The sequence below is a fragment of the Halichoerus grypus genome, chromosome 8 (assembly GCF_964656455.1).
Source record: "Halichoerus grypus chromosome 8, mHalGry1.hap1.1, whole genome shotgun sequence".
NCBI classification, from domain to species: domain Eukaryota; kingdom Metazoa; phylum Chordata; class Mammalia; order Carnivora; family Phocidae; genus Halichoerus; species Halichoerus grypus.
The window spans coordinates 94,449,157-94,467,144 of record NC_135719.1 but is presented as its reverse complement, the minus strand read 5'-3'; the positions used below and the strand labels follow the sequence as shown (position 1 = coordinate 94,467,144).

Below are 17,988 nucleotides of genomic sequence, written 5' to 3'. Positions count from 1 at the left end.
CACTCTTCCCCGTGACATCTTCTGAAATCCTGGGCCATGAGTTATCCACACCAAAATTTGCATTGTCAGCAGAGCAAAGTTTAGCCTTTAGCATTTTGCCTGAGTCTGGTTCTGAAAAGTAGTCACAGTTCCCTCAAGAGGGTTGGGAAGGATTGATGAATTTTCACCTTCTTCCTCCCCACCCTGCCCATGTTATTCCACACATGTTAACTATTAACACATACTGTGCTGCTTGAACAGGGGAATGATAAAGGTGACACTCACGAAAGTTGATTACAAGGACCATACAAAAATTTACCAAATTACAGCCATTCATAAAAGTAAATGCTAAATCTTTTTTTTGTTATGTTAATCATCATACATTACATCATTAGTTTTTGATGTAGTGTTCCATGATTCATTGTTTGCGTATAACACCCAGTGCTCCATGCAGTACATGCCCTCTTTAATACCCATCACCAGGCTAACCCATTCCCCCACCCCCCCTCCCCTCTAGAACCATCAATTTGTTTCTCAGAGTCCATCGTCTCTCATGGTTCGTCTCCCCCTCCGATTCCCCCCCCTTCATTTTTCCCTTCCTACTATCGTCTTTTTTTTTTAACATATAATGTATTATTTGTTTCAGAGGTACAGGTCTGTGATTCAACAGTCTTACACAATTCACAGCACTCACCATAGCACATACCCTCCCCAATGTCTATCACCCAGCCACCCCATCCCTCCCACCCCCACCACTCCAGCAACCCTCAGTTTGTTTCCTGAGATTAAGAATTCCTCATATCATTGAGGTAATATGATACATGTCTTTCTCTGATTGACTTATTTTGCTCAGCATAATACCCTCCAGTTCCATCCACGTCATTGCAAATGGCAAAATTTCATTCCTTTTGATGGCTGCATAATATTCCATTGTATATATATATACACCACATCTTCTTTAAGTAAATGCTAAATCTTAAATTTTTAAATTAAATGGTCACTTGTTTCAAGGATACATCTATGATAGGAGATGAGACGGACTAGGCCTTTGAAAATAATAGTTCTAATTTATGTATGATTGTATTATGTCTTTTTATGGTAACTTATAATGTGCAGACACCAAGACTTATAGAATTCTGTCTCTATACTGAAGGAGAAAGGGAGACCATTTTTATTTTATTCTTCATCATTTCTGCATTTTTTTTTTTTAGATGGTTCATTCTTTTCAGAACCCATAATTTTTCTTAGGAAAAAGGCCCACATTGGGCTCTGTGCTGGGTATGGAGCCTGCTTAAGATTCTCTCTCTCCCTCTTCCTCAGCCCCCTGCCCCTTGCTCTCTCTCGAATGCGTGTTCTCTCTCTCTCTAAAAAAAAGAAAGAAGAAGAATCCAAATATCTAAAATGTGCTTGCAGTAAAGCAGCCTTGGCTGCTTGCAGTGTCCTTGAATACCACTGGCTGTATCATCAGTTTTCTAATACCTGCAGCTGAGAGGAAATCCAACAATCATGAGGCTGTAAAACATAAGTACTCCCCATAGTAATAGTTAAATAAATGCAGATTCATATTAGTAATACTGCTCTGGAGATAGAACTCTCTGCTGGAGCTTATTGTGCAGTTAATGAAAGATACAATCAGACATATTAAACTCCATATTTTTATTCCTATCAGTGTAACTCTTCTTTTAGTCATACTTGTCCAGGAGACCATGTTGCACCACCTTGGCCCAACCCTGTCCATCTTCTTTCTGGTGAACAAGAACACAAGCTTCCCAGCCCAAAGAACCCAAGGCAAAGGGAGAAATGCTGCTGCCATGGAGACAGAGAAATCAACTGTCAATGTGGCAGATCACCATCAGTTTTCTAAGTCAACCACGCACATAATGTGTCTCTTGAATCTAGAAGGAGTGTGGAGCCCTGGTGTGTGGGAAGGCACATAGATGGGGTCTCGCTGGTCCCTACTGCTGGCTCATTGTCAGGAAGAAGAAAATCTAAGTTTCCAAAAAGACCATTAGTAGAGAACGTGGAGAAAGTGGAGAAAACAAATAGAACATGAGCTTCAATTGATTTTTTTCTAGAGTACAGCTTATTAATTGAAGTCTCACCCAGCCCAGCTCATAGAAGTATCATATAGTGGGGCCCTTTCCCTCACTTCAGTCAGATTTGGAGGGTATGGAAATGAGACATCTCATTGTTTACTGTGTTCCTCTCGGGACATTGGTGTTTTGTCCTAAGGGTGTCTCTCTTGCAGACAGGGTGTAGTTACGTTTGGCTTTGTGGTTCAATAAGAGTCTTTTTCTTTTCGTTGAAAAGTGCAGACCTTGGGACGCCTGGGTGCCTCAGTAGGTTAAGCATCCAACTCCTGATTTTCACTCTGGTCATGATCTCAGGGTCGTGATATCGAGCCCCACCTGGAGCTCTGCGCTGAGCATGGAGGCTGCTTAAAATTCTCTCTCTCCCTCTGCACCACCCCTCCCTGCTCACATGCGTGTTCTCTCTCTCTCAAAAAAGTGCAGACCCTTATTGACATGACAGAAATGTTTTTTCTTAGTTCTACCACCATATTTTACCAGTTTCTGTTTTTATGTAAAAAATCTTGTTCTTGGGCGCCTGGGTGGCTCAGTTGGTTAAGCAACTGCCTTCGGCTCAGGTCATGATCCTGGAGTCCCTGGATCGAGTCCCACATCGCGCTCCCTGCTCGGCAGGGAGTCTGCTTCTCCCTCTGACCCTCCCCCCTCTCATGTGCTCTCTCTCATTCTCTCTCTCTCAAATAAATAAATAAAATCTTTAAAAAAAAAAAAAAATCTTGTTCTTTAAATAATGATTAACTCTGTCCAATGTACTGAATTCTCTATTTTTTTAGGCTCATGTATTGATTCCTTATTATGAACAGGAATAAATTTAGGATATGTACACGTTACACACCCTCCTCTCTCCCTCCTCTCTCCCTCCTCTCTCCCTCCCTTCTACTAGTTGAATTTAAGTTGACTGTGCATTTTATCAGTGTTTATTCTTATATTTTAAATATATTTAGACTTTTATTTCTTTCTTTATCTATTTTAAATGTCTTTTGACTCCTTGGCTATGAAAGATCAGCTTACTTAACTGACTGCCCTTACCTCTCCCCTTCTCTTACCAACAATTATGATTTTTATCATTTCTATATTGTTGGGGATTAAGACACTTACATTCTAGTCTGCAATAAAAAGTTCACTATTTTGTTTTTTAAATCCTGTGGTTAATTGGATTTAATGATTACAGCCATGTCTTTTATTATGGAAAGCTGAAGCTCGTCTCCTGTCACTTTTCAAGTTCAGGAATATATATTCATTATATATTTTTAAAAGTTTGTCTTCTGCCTTTATACCTTATCTACATTTTTTCTGGGTACATAAATCTCGATTTACTCTCTTTCTTTGGGAACTTTATAGGCACGGCTGTGCTGCCTTTAGGGAACAGTTAGCAGATTCTTATAAATTTTAGGATATACTTGTCAGGCAGTTGACCCAGGAATTCCACTTCTAGGTATTTACCCAAGTGAAATGAAAACATATGTCTGCAAAAAGACTTAGATATGAGTGTTCATAGAAGCTGCATTCACAATAGCCGAAGACTGATGACAAGTCAAATGCTTATCAGTGGGAGAATGGATGAGCAGGTCAAGGTATATTCATACAATAGAACGTTACTCGACCCTTAAAAGGAATAAACCATGGATACACACAACAACGTGGGTGAATTTCACAGATGTCATATGGAGCAAAAGAAGACAAACATAAAAGTGGTCAAACATAGGCTTTGATATCTTCCCATAGGAAGAATGTTGTGCTAGAAATCCAAAGACCTAGATTCTAAGCCTTAGTGTACAACCAGCTTGTGAAACTCTCATTTTTAGAAGGGTTTATTTTCATCATCTATAAAAGGAGAAAATTAGATGATACTATTTTCACTTTTTTGGTGATTCTAAAATCCAGAGGATTTAGTCATTTGCAGCCTGCATGTAAAAGCATTGATCAATCCTTCCATTCTTTATAATGTGTGAGTTATAATCTCTAATGACCTTCCACTTTTAACACAGTGGTTTTTAAACAGTTGTGTAGAAACACTATATAACCTAAAAATGAAGAGGACAGGGCTATTAGTGAATAAGATCAAGTTATATCAGGCGCGCCTGATGGCTCAGTCGTTAAGCGTCTGCCTTCAGCTCAGGTCATGATCCCAGGGTCCTGGGATCAAGCCCTGCATCGGGCTCCCTGCTCAGCAGGAAGCCTGCTTCTCCCTCTCCCACTCCCCCTGCTTGTGTTCCTTCTCTCGCTGTATCTCTCTGTCAAATAAATAAATAAAATCTTTAAAAAAAAAAAGGTCAAGTTATATCAGATTCACTGATCTATTTTATTACTCATTTCTTATTAATCATTTCCTCTTCCACTCTAATAATAGCAAAGTTTTTCTTATATTTAGTTATTAATTCAGCAAGTATGTATTGAATGTCTACCTTGGAACTGTATACAGGCCCATAAATCAGCTTTATTATTGGTTAGGAAATTGACTATTATTATATCTGGTTTCTTGTTAATGAGGCAAGACATATGTGAAAGGTGTCTACTTTTTATGAATGAACTTAAAGGACCCTCTGATTAATATAATTTCTCTACATGCTGAATTTTCTTTCCTCTAGTGAGGTCTCTGTCCATAGAAGAAACTGGGACCTGTGGAAAATATAGCTCTGAAGGAAGAGAACATGATAGCAAATATCCCTAAGGATTTTTATTTATTTATTTATTTTTTTAAATCATTCTTTTTTTTTATTTTTTTTTAAATATTTTATTTATTTATTTTGACAGAGAGAGAGACAGCGAGAGAGGGAACACAAGCAGGGGGGAATGGAAGAGGGAGAAGCAGGCTTCCCGCCGAGCAGAGAGCCCGATGCAGGGCTTGATCCCAGGACCCTGGGATCATGACCTGAACCGAAGGCAGACGCTTAACGACTGAGCCACCCAGGTGCCCCCCTAAGGATTTTTATTTTATTTTATTTTATTATGTTATGTTAATCACCATACATTACATCATTAGTTTTTGATGTAGCATTCCATGATTCATTGTTTGCGTATAACACCCAATGCTCCATTCAGTACATGCCCTCTTTAATACCCATCACCAGGCTAACCCATCCCCCCACCCCCCTGCCCTCTAGAACCCTCAGTTTGTTTCTCAGAGTCCATAGTCTCTCATGGTTCGTCTCCCCCTCTGATTTCCGCCCCTTCATTTTTTTCCTTCCTACTATCTTTTTTTTTTTTTAACATGTAATGTATTATTTGTTTCAGAGGTACAGGTCTGTGATTCAAGAGTCTTACACAAGGATTTTAATGATTTATAGGCCATACACAAAGTCCTATTTAAAGCCATAGTTCAGATCCAGCTTTTGGCTACTTGGAGGAATTCTATTTACTTTCTGAAGGAAATTTTCTTCATTTCAACAGGATTCCACTGTGGCCTAGTGGGTCTGAAAAATCCTGGATTTTAGTGCTGCTATTATTGTGCTTTGTAAAACTTAGAGATACAATTGCATTTTGATTTTCTCGCTGCTAGGCAGACTAGAGAGCACCAATGCCATTTCTATGTTTGTCCAGCTCTAGAAGCTAATCCTCATACAAAGCAACAAATAGAAATCACCATTCTAAATCTCTGCAGGTCAGAAGTCTTTTTTCTGATCTTTGAGTCTTACTTATAGCTCTGTAAGTGTTATGGGACAGCCCTCTTTATTTCTAGTGAAGGTAATTTTTTTTTTTTTTAAGATTTTATTTATTTGACAGAGAGAGACACAGCGAGAGAGGGAACACAAGCAGGGGGAGTGGGAGAGGGAGAAGCAGGCTCCCCGCTGAGCAGGGAGCCTGATGCGGGGCTCGATCCCAGGACCCTGGGATCATGACCTGATCCGAAGGCAGATGCTTAACGATTGAGCCACCCAGGCGCCCCTAGTGAAGGCAATTGTGACTATGATGAGATCAGAGTCTTCTTCTTGGAGAGGAATAATTTTTCTGGGCTGACTTCTGAGTCCTTTTTAGAATATTGCAAAGACCTTTGGTGGGAACCTTTTTCTTTAACAGAAGTGCATCCTGTGATATATGGGGGTCTGTTTTGAAGATTTCACTGAGGATCAGGGATTCCTTATTCCATTCACATGAAGTTTCATCTCCTGCTATCTGCCTGTCATATGGCAGATTGGCTGTTTCCTAAGGGGCAGAGACCTCATCTTACACTCTGCTTTTCTTTTCTTCACCCCATGACTTATACCCCACAGGTGGCTATTAAACATTTGATTAACTGATGTTTCCTGCTAACCATTGTGTTTCCTCTAAGTAAAAAACAAACAAACAAACAAACAAACAAAAACCCCCTACTTGACATCATTTTAAAGGATTTCTCAAAATAAGGGGAAAATCTATTAAGTATTTTCCTGGGAAATATTTAAGTAAGGATGTGGATCTTCATGTATGAAATAATAAACGTCAAGCCTTCCTTGGATTGGAGAGAATCATAGTGAAATAGATGGGTATTTGTTCCGAATCCTTCCCCCTTTCCCATAGTCCCACCCTTTTTCTTGTGAATTTGAGGTTCCTCGTAGCAGGAGCAGAGTGTACTTCCCATTGCGTTGGATTAGTGAAGTGCTTTGACCAACACACTGTAGATGGGAATGCCAGTGTGCCTGTTCTGGGGCGGGTCTTAAGAAGCAGTACAGTGTTTCTGGTCACCCCTCCGGCGCCTCTGCCATGAGAATGGGCCTCTGGCAGTGTCCTAGTCTCAGAGCAATGAGAAAGTGCGATGCTGAAGTGCCCCAGTGGCCGACAGATCAGCAACTATGATTATGTTTGCTTATTGTTGTCTGCCATGTATTTTGAGAGTGGTTTATAACAGTGGGCATTATTGTGACAGACACTGACTGATTCAGGCAAGAAACACAGAAGACAATGTTATCTCCTGAGGTTCATGTTAACAGAAATCCTTCTCAGATATGATACACAGGTCAAGCAGCTGAAGAGCTTTCTAGCATGTAATAAAGGCGTTTTCTCCATGCCATGATGTTAAGTATTCATTTTTATTTAAGAGTAAGTGGTTGCATGACCCCTTCTGAGATCTCCTAATTGTTTAGTTCACTCAAAACCAGCAGACAAGGATCTGTGTGTGTTTAAGACATACACATTCTATTATATTTTCCTATGAAGCTTCAAAACTATATAATCCATTTTTGTAGACTATAAAACTATGTCTCAGAAATCTCCATGGGTGATCTGATCATTCTAATTGCAGGACAGACATAATCTTCAAAGGAGATACCCACAAATAGAATGAATAAAACCTACAAAGACTTCCCTCTGTTTGGGACACGATAGAAAAATATGTGTGTGCGAGAAAGAAAGGACAGACTGTTTTTTAATAGAAGGAGAGCCACAAAGTTTAGCATAATTTAAGAAATAGTCCTGGGGCCACAAGGTTGCAGAGGCAAAGAGGAATGTAGAACAAATTGAAAAGAAACCATTGACAAGCAACAATACATAGACAGGAGAGAAAGAAAAGATGATAGAAGTTGCAAGTAGCTGACTCCCATTACAGAGACAGCCCATAAGCTTTCATTCTCTCAAGGCCAAAGGCAGGAAGCAAATCAACTTATCTGTGCAGAGGAAAAACATCAAAAGGGTCAAAATGTGCTTTGATATCCACTTGAAAAAAATAGGTGAAGGAAAGGATAAGGAGAAGCATGATGGAGGCAGAGACTTAGAGCACTACAAGAGAGGCACATTGATGGGGAGGGAGAGATGGAGGGAAAGGTACAGGATGTAAGTCATGTTCCCCATCTTAGCAAGAAGGACAGTCATTCGGAAGTGTTTATACAGGCAGGGAAGATTACAGAGTCCTGCAGACAAGGGCAAGAGAACAAAGGTCTCGGTGGGCAGAGGTGAGGAGTGGCCAGAGAGCAGGCAAGAGGTAAATAGTTGTTCAACACTTTATAAGAATGGAGGACAAACAAAAAAGGAGAAAAGCAAAAACAAATCAAAACACAAAACTTTGTTAAAATAGGAGCAATCAAAATATTAATAGTTGTGGAGAGTTTGATCTTTTATTTTCCCAGACAGAAGTTAAGTTCTTGAATCTTATGATGTATGCTTCCCTCTCCAAGGGACAACTGTGTTTGTTTCTTTTTTTTAAGAACTCATTTTCCACATTGATGTCCTTTTGAAATGTAGTAATTGTTACATTTAAAAGAATTTTTGTATCTCTACACACACACATGAATTACAAAGAACAATAACAAAATGAATACCCACTGACATACCATCTAGACCAAAGTACTGGAATGTCATCATAATTATGTATATACTAATGTGCTGTGCCCCTTTCCTTTCCCTTGGGCTCCCTCTTCCCAGATAATCTTTATCTTGAATTTTCATGTTACTGTTCTGCATAATGTGAAGACAATGAGATTTTTAAAAGTCCTAGGACTTCCCTACCAAGTTGAGTTGAATATATTGCAAATCTTGTTTTCATTTTTTTTTTTAAGATTTTTATTTATTTATTTAACAGAGATAGAGAGAGAGCACAAGTAGGCAGAGCGGCAGACAGAGGGAGAGGGAGAAGCAGGCTCTCCGCTGAGCAGGCAGCCCGATGCGGGGCTCGATCCCAGGATCCTGGGATCATGACCTGAGCCGAAGGCAGCTGCTTAACCAACTGAGCCACCCAGGCGCCCCTTGTTTTCACATTTTAAACATCAGGAAAGAATAAAACATCTGAGTCAATTCAACATTTTCACATTTCTCAACCAGCCATGCTCCTGTGTCTGTTGAACATGTTGGCAAGGCTGCCCTATTCACTTTAGCACAAAAAGAGTCCACATTCCAGTGATCTAATTGGCAGTGCCCAACTTCTCAGGCGAGATTTGCTTCCTCGACATTACCCTGGGAAGTGGGTCTGGGAGTCAACAATATTTCATAATGAAAACAAAATGAAGGCTGTTTGTTAAATTGAGTATATATTTGAAAAAAATAAAAAGAATGTTTTGATACCTCTTAGAACATATTTGCAATCGTGTATATAAATACTAGTGGATCCACAGCCCTTTTGTGCCTGGCTATCCATGTTTACTTTGTAAGATTTGCAAATAACGTGCATTTAAAGCCACCATTATTTCTGCTTTCTGCGACTTAACTGTTATTAAATATCATATATTAAATGACTAGGTTTAATAGTCCTTTAACAAAAACAACAATGACGTAGAGTTGGGAAAAAACTTCCTTAACGATTATGAAAGAAAGAAAAAAAGAAAAGGGAGACAGAGATGGGGTGGGAGGTGTCTGTGTTATATTTTTCTGTAAATAATTCTTCCACTTCTTAATTCAATTACTTCATATATACGACCTGCTTTGTGGAAGGTTAAGGTTCCTAACTTGCATGACTCATTCTTCTTGAGCAAAATAAAGTAGTTTCTCCTTTTATTTACAAAATGTCTTCACCTAGGGTAAATCCAAATATTTTTTTTTCCCCAGGACTTCACTTCTGATAAAATGATCACATTTGCTGTATTTAAAAAGAAGTCATACAGTTAATACAATGTATTGTTCTTAAAATAAGAGTGATAGTAAATCTCTAAAAGACGCAATGCGTGTTCCCCACGTTGCCTCTTAATTCTTGTCCAGTGCACAATGCTAACCTCATCTTTATTTCAGAACAGAGAGTGTGAGTACTGTAGAGGAGGGAAACTTTCCCCGCTTCCCTTCTAGGTTCTTTGTCTAATAACTAAATTGACATAAGACAAATTAACAGGAGAAAACTTTAATTTCATACATACAATAGCCCCAAAGTATGAAACTCAAAGAAGTGACCAACACAGAAAGCTTTTATACCTTTTAGACAAAGAAACAATACGTTTGTGAAGAACTGACAAGACAAAGGAGTTTGGGCTTGGGGTAGAAAATCAGTGAGGAAGTAACAAGTTTTAGTTATATAACCTTCTTAGTCCCACATTCCCTATCCCTGGCAATAAAGATGACTTCTATCATCGTGGTATAGGGGAGATACCTTCACATGGGAAACAAAGGAGGGTCAGCGCATCCTTCCTGCACCTCCTAGCTCTTAAACTTTAATTCAAAATAATATGCCAAAGTGGCATATTTTGCTCCCCTTTGGGAACAAATAGCTATAAATTAATATTTTCCTTGGAAAGAATCCCATTATATGATGCCTATGAAAGTGCTTAGAAATTCTAATACATAAACCTATCAGGAATAAAATACACTGCTCTATCTAAATGATCATTTGGGAAATTTCAAAAATGGATATTCTGGTAAAGTCCTAAATATTAACTCAGTATATTTTTGGTTTAAATCATTAGAAATGATGTTAGTGAAAAAAGATACTCTCAGTGATAAGGAACTTTTGGACCCTTTTTCCTATGGAAACATGGTCATTGAAACTTCATGTTAGTGAAATATGCTGTAAGTAGTGCTAGATATCCCACGGCTATTACAGTAACACACGCTGAGTAAAGTTTTCTAACATTGTCTAAAACTGAGATATAAGGCCTCCCTATACTGCCTGGTTAAATGTAGCATGGATTCTGATTTTCAGGGCTATATTTCAGCTGATTTTTAAAAATCAAAACTATTTCCCCATTACCCCATCCCCCCACCCCCCTCCCTTCTGCAACCCTCAGGTTGTTTCCCAGAGTCCAGAGTCCCTCATGGTTTGTCTTCCTCTCTTGATTTCTTCCCATTCAGTTTTCCCTCCCTTCCCCTGTGGTCCTCTGCACTATTCCTGATGTTCCACATATGAATGAAACCATATGATAATTGTCTTTCTCTGCTTGACTTATTTCACTTAGCATAAGCCCCTCCAGTTCCAGCCATGTTGATGCAAATGGTGGGTATTCATCCTTTCTGATGGCTGAGTAATATTCCATTGTATATTTGAACCATATCTTCTTTATCCATTCATCTGTTGAGGGACATCTCGGCTCCTTCCACGGTTTGGCTATTGTGGACATTGCTTCTATGAATATTGGGGTGCATGTGCCCCTTCTTTGCACTACATCTGTGTCTTTGGGGTAACTACCCAGGAGTGCAATTGCTGGGTCATAGGGTAGCTCTATTTTTAACATCTTGAGGAAACTCCATACTGTTTTCCAGAGTGGCTGTACCAGCTTGAACACTGGGTGTTACTCAACTAATGAATCATTGAACACTACATCAAAAACTAATGATGTACTATATGTTGGCTAATTGAACTTAATAAAAAAAAGACACTTATAAAACAAAAACAAAAACAAAACTATTTCCCCATATGTGTCCATTTCAACCCACCATCAAGGCAGAGATTTCTCCTATTAACCTCTTTGATGCTCTTGATAGCTAACTATGCTCTCACCCCACCCCCCCTTGAAATTTCCTATAGCTACAACAAATCCCCTATTTCATTGGATTGCAGAATTTTTATTATTATTTTTAAACATGTTAAATTACTTGTTCTCTAAATTACACTCCAGATCATCCAACAGTGAGCTTAAATATCTTAAACTTTCCAGAAGACAATTATGGAATACATTAATTTGAACAATCGATACAATACCAGAAAAATCAGCTCCTGATCTTATTATGTATGAGCTAATGTAATTCAGATCTTTCTTATTTGCTTTTGTGCTTTCAAAGCATTATGGAAATCATAAATATAATAATTACCTTTTAAATAGCCTTTTAAATAGTATTTCATTTTGAAAGCACCAAATCTATGGTTGAATTTTTCCAGATAATCAGTAAAAACTGACATAGAATACTGCTACCTTTTTTTGTTTCATTTGTCAGAATGTTTTATCACTTCAGTTTTTCATTCTATATTCAGCACATAATTGAATGAAATGTGGTTTAAAATGAAATCTATTCCCTTTTATGAGAACATCCACTTATTAAAGGTTAAATAAAAGTTGAAGAGCATTTAACTTTATCTTGAATACAAATGACTTAGCTTTGACTATTTAAACATTTAACTACTTAATGATCAATTTCCACCAGTAACAAAGATTTTCCATATTCCTAAATATATAGGCAGATACCTTTTTTAAAAATTAAGTGATATGGGACTTACATTGATTTTTGAGTATTTTTGGAATAATTTTAAAAAGTAATTTAGATAATCTCTTATTCATTCAGCAGTATTTATGTTCAAATACATATATAAAATATTAGAAAATCTTTTACTCTATTTTATATTTATCCTATTATATTTAAGTTAATGCAATATTTTCTTGCTTAGTGTCTTTTTCTTATTTTAAACTTAACTGAAGGAAGATTATTGGATGATTTTTAGAATTCCTTAGAAAGAAATAATGGTAAACTTCTTTCATTGAGAGTTAACGTTTCGCACTATGAGGAATTGAAATCTATTTATCTATGTACCTTATGAATTTTCCTTCTGATAACTTTGCATAAAATGGATTTGGGAAAAATATAATTAATCATTTGTATAATAATCCAGAAAGAAATGAATGACATTCACATAGCTGAGTAGTAGAGCAAATTAAAATTGCAGAACTTGTTTTATTGCTGTGCATCCCTCAGAATATTGTGGCCTGAAATAATTTTCACATTTAGTCAAACTACTGCATGAGAGAGCAATAATTAAAACATGTGAATGCATCATCTTTAATTATGCCTAATTTGTATGTTGCCTATAAACATTGTTGAGATGATCCCAATTGGGATAGAGTAACACATATTTAAAGTATTATCCATGATTTCAGAAATTTGGCCTAGAATAGTACTTGTGACATGGATAGTATTTACTAACTAGTCTTATTTAGAGAGGAAATATATCAGAATATGAATAAATAATGTGAGAGTTGAGAAATTTTCCTGAATCAATAGCAAAAAATCACCTCTTAGATATATTGATATAGAAGATCAGTACTGCTTTCAATTAACATGACATTTTCCTTTTTAAGAAAAGCCTTGCTGATGTTGTTTTTCAATAATCTTGTGAAGAGTAGGTAGGGGAATTTTTAATATGTAGAATTCAACATTTTATCAATAAGTGACTTAGAATCAGAGCCAGTGTTCAAAGGAAGCTTAAACATTATCATGCCTGTTATTCCCCCTCAACTTCTCCAATGGGTGGACATTCGTTCTGTGCTTAAATATGAATCATGACAGGGAACTTACTTCTCCATAAGGCTGTTCATTCAGTTGTGATTTGGGGTGATTTTAAGTACTCCAAAAAACCTCTCTCTATTGAGACATTTTCTACCACTACATGATTTTTCACCCATTGACCTTAACTTTGACTTTCAGGGTCATACAAATAAGCTTCCCCTTCCATGCCTCTCTAGAAGCTTTGTGCTCTGGTGGAAAGAGAACCGGACTAGAAGGCGGCACATGTGGGGTCAGCTGCAGTTTCACCAGGTTCAGCTGTGGGACATTAGGCAAGTAGCAACTCTGTGCCTCCATTTCTTCATCTATAGACTGAGAGTAAAGGTGCACCCTACTGTCCCTTCCTAAGTTATAAGGTGCACCCTACTGTCCCTTCCTAAGTTATACAGCTACTGTGAAAATCAAATAAAATACCATATGGAAGCTTTTCCTGAAATATAAAATGCTAAGCAAATAGGTTATTATTTGCATTTATGGCTCTGCAACTCTCACCTTTTCTTCTAAATCCTCCTTTTTTTTTTTTTTTAAATAAATGATCTGTCTTTTTTTTTTTTTAATATTTTATTTATTTGACAGAGGGAGACACAGCGAGAGAGGGAACACAAGCAGGGGGAGTGGGAGAGGGAGAAGCAGGCTCCTCGCTGAGCAGGGAGCCCGATGCGGGGCTCGATCCCAGGACCCTGGGAGCTGAAGGCAGACACTTAACGACTCAGCCACCTAAACGCCCCTAAATCTTCCCTTCTTTAGAGCAAGTATCCTTACCTATGCACTGTATGATATGAATTTGTTTCTTCACCGCTCTCTTTCATTAGTCTTTCTTCTTCCTTCCTTTTTTCATTCTTTCTTTCTCTCTCCTTTTTTTTCCAAGAAAGTTTTATTCCATGCTTTGAAAGGGCTAAATCCTTATTCTCCGAACCCTGGAATACACCCACCAGCCCAACCAAAGAAAGCTCTGAGCATTTTCCTTTCCACAGAAGGTCTTCGGACTGGCTGTTTATTTGCTCTGATTTCAGGGGCTCCAGGAAGCTTTTGCCTGACTTGAAGTGCATTCCTCAGCTTCAGTATTTGACCTGGCATATAGATTTGGTTGTTTGGTTATGCTTCCATTCCTGGTGCAATCTCCTGTGAGGGTCTATCCCTTCAAGAGATGCACATGGGACCTTTTAAGTTGAAGGGGTAGAAGGGGGAGATAGCTGTGGGAGGCAGAATGTAGTAACATTTCAGTCTACAGCCTTGCTGTATCACCTGCAGATTGTTAGAAATGGGGATTCTCAGGCCCCCAGCCCAGTCGGTATTTCTGTTCCTATGGTTTCCAGAAGGATGACAGTGTTGGGTACTCACCGTTATTTTATCATTTAATCCTCAAAACATGTATTCTATCTCAGACAAAGAAACCAGAGCTTAGAGCAGTTGGAGGATACGCTGAAGGCCACACAGCTGGTATGTGGTGGGGCTGGTATTCTAACTCAAGCCATAAATCAGAACCTACCCTCTCAACCCATCATGATAACCTGTACATGCCATGGATGTGGAGTTGTCCTTTATTCTTTCATTCAGGGTTTGTTCATTGAGTACATTGTGCTAGATAATGGGGATACAAGGTTAATAGGGCAGAGATTCTGTACTCAAAGAACTCACAGTATGGTAGAGAAGAGATAAAGAAATAAATGTCCAAAACGCAATGTGGTAAATGTCAGGAGAACAATCGACTATTATCCCTTGTCTAAGTGCTCTGTCTTCTCTGATGAAGCTGAAGATTATTTCATTTTATTTTTAAAATTTTCTTGTCAACTAGCACCTGGCTAACCAAGTCATGGCAGTGTTCACACGGACGACAGTGTCCCTTACCAGGCACATGGTGGAGAGGACTGGTGAATCATGGAGAGGGCTTAACAACCCGAACTGTAATGTGCTTTCAAATTTTCAGATTCTATGAGCTTGAGCTAGAGTCAGATAAATCCTGAAGTCATATTTACCTAAACTAATATTCCACAACCCTACATATCTGCAGTTGATTGTTCAGAAGCTAAGTGCAAAACTTGACATTTTTCCCTTATAAAATTCCTCCCTGTCAGATGTAGTTTGATGTGCTTTTGGAAACTGCTTTTATTATCCAGCATGACTGCTGATCTCAAGCCCAACCTTGTGTCTTCTGTAAATGTTATCTGCATGCCCTCTCTGTCCTCCTTCATCCGACAGAATTTATTAAACATTCACTCTGGGCCAGGTGCCATGTTGATGCAGGTAGGAGACGGACTCTCAAATCGGTTAATGAAAAAGCACAGTGTCCTGGTCAACACCATGATTGAAAGACACACAGGGATCTAGGGGAGCACAGAGAAGGTGGTGCCCAATCAAGGCTGAGAGTAGAGGTGGGGCAAAGAGAGAAGATTTCTTGGCTTGGTCTTGAGATCCATGTAGAAGTGGGGAGAAAGGGGTGAAGCAGAGGAGCGGCTGGTGCACAGTGAGGAGTGTGGGAAAGATGGAATCCAAGGAAGTGTGAATTCGCTCATTAGGGCTATAGTATGTGGGATGTAAGGGAGGTATGAGAATGATACCGGATGGATCTTTATAGAGCCACTGAATGGAGAGCACCCAGCAAACGGCTATTAAGAACTCACACCAGACTCCTATCAGTGAGCTCCTTTGTGAGTTAGACTCATCCTCAGTGCTATTGTATGGGTCAAGAAGAGGGGTGGGGGGGAAAGGATGCATAAGAGGAGAAGAAGAACAAGAAAAGAAAAGGAACTTTTTTTTTTTTTAAGATTTTATTTACTTACTTAACAGAGAGAGAGAGCACAAGCAGGGGGAATGGCAGGCAGAGGGAGAGGGAGAAGCAGACTCCCTGCTGAGCAGGGAACCCAATGCGGGTTTGGATCCCAGGACCCTGGGATCATGACCTGAGCCAAAGGCAGACGCCCAACCAACTGAGCCACCCAGGCGCCCCAAAGGGAAACTCTGGCTACAAAGTGTAAAAATGCAAAACCACAAGGGAAGCACTTCAGGCAGTAGGAAGAGTACATCTTAAATGTCAAAAATGAGAGAATTATCTGGAAGGATGCCAAACTCTTAATCTTGAAGCAACAGCTAAATTCTGCTTCTAAAAGGCCTTACACATTTGTGTATATTTACTTAAAATTAGGTAAGAAACTAGAAACAGATGCATTATGGCAACTAATCCACTCCAAGGAAGAAACAAATTCTAAAGACATTCTCTTTTATAAGTGATACCGCTCAATTGACAAGATTATAGGATAGCCAGTCCTGTGCTAAGCCCAGTTAATTTTTTGATAAGGAATGATGGGAAAATCTTTAGAAAATGTGTGAAGAAAGAGAGGGACAAGTCTTAACATTGACCATTTACCTTAAATTCATTAAGTGCTATGAATCTCTAACAAATTATCAACAAGGCATCTTGGTTTATTTAAGTTTTCCAAGCATTGTGGCAATTAAATAGAAACAAAATTGATTGGATAGTAGTTTAACCACTTCAGTAGATTCATAATGAACCTGGCTTCTACCACTACATAACCTGCCCCAAATTTTATTGAAATGAAATATGGAAATTCAAAAGCTTCAGGAATTCCTTATCTCTTACGTATTTGATTCTTTCCAAGGTACTGACCTCCTTCAGAGATTCCCTGCAATTTCACCTTCAACTTAATAACTGTATACTTGGCACTTTATATCATAAAGGCATGTATTTGTATATTGTGTGTGTGTGCGTATACATACATACATATATATATATAGAGAGAGAGAGAACATATATATAGAGAGAGAGCGAGAACATAATATATATATATATATGTAGAGAGAGAGAGAGGGAGAGGGAGAGAGAGATATTTTCATTTTCATCTTAAATATGGGCATGGATGTTTCATCTCCCTCTGTAGATTTCAAAAATTATGGGAAATTGGGCAAACACTCTGGACTGTGTGAGGCCTCCTTTCTCTAACTGAACATCAGCCAGAAGAAGAGTATGTACACAGTACTTATGCAGTGAAATTGAAGCTCTCTTTCTGTGATTAGCTCAGAAGATGACAGAGCCAAATATGATCAACCATATCTCTTTCCATGACGCCTCTCCCTGAAATGCCAGAAGATAGGTTTTATGCACCCTTGCCTTCCCACCAGCAGCTCACAGACCCGTATTACCTGGTCTTCTCTTCTCTCTGTGGTTCTCTGGTCCAGGTACCATCATTCCTGAACCAAAAGTTCAGATTCATTTTAGCTGGCCTTTTGTTATGTAAAGCACGTCTACCATGACTCTGCTTTGCCCTGATAATTCTATTTCCAATGGTCTCTTAAAAATTAAAAAAAAACAAACCTTTCTTCTATATCCTGCTTCCGTGCATTTCTTACTGAGTTGCTATCATGCACATTGCCATCTTCTTAAGCACATTCTACTGATAAGTTTTCCTTTATTGTTTTGACTTTTTGTGTGCATAGGAGTACTTCACATTGATCCATATACTTATAATTGAGATATATAAGAAAATATTAAGATGTATAGTGGTAGCAAACACCACTAGCTTGATGCATTTTACACAGTTTTGCAAGATTTAACTTCCCATTATCGTAATTTCATCTTCTTCCCCATCAGAGGATATTGATGACACCTGATCATTCCATCTTCTATTTTTAAATATCAGTACAGTGGAATCTCCCCTGGTTTCTCCTTCTTCTGGGTTAACTTTTTATTTCTTGCCTTTTATCTAAATTGCCCAGCATGTGCTTACTCCTCTGTAGCTCTCCATCCATGTTGTATCTGAATGCCACATCCTTTCTGTGTCCTTGTTGCACACTGCACACATATTCA

The 17,988-nt window shown here is 38.5% G+C and overlaps 1 long non-coding RNA gene across 2 annotated transcripts in view; it reads left to right on the top strand.

Annotated features, from left to right (window-relative positions):
* The window catches only part of LOC118525869 (uncharacterized), a 214,588-nt gene that overhangs the window by 67,261 nt on the left and 129,339 nt on the right, over window positions 1–17,988 (top strand). The gene's annotated exons all lie outside the window — the stretch shown is intronic.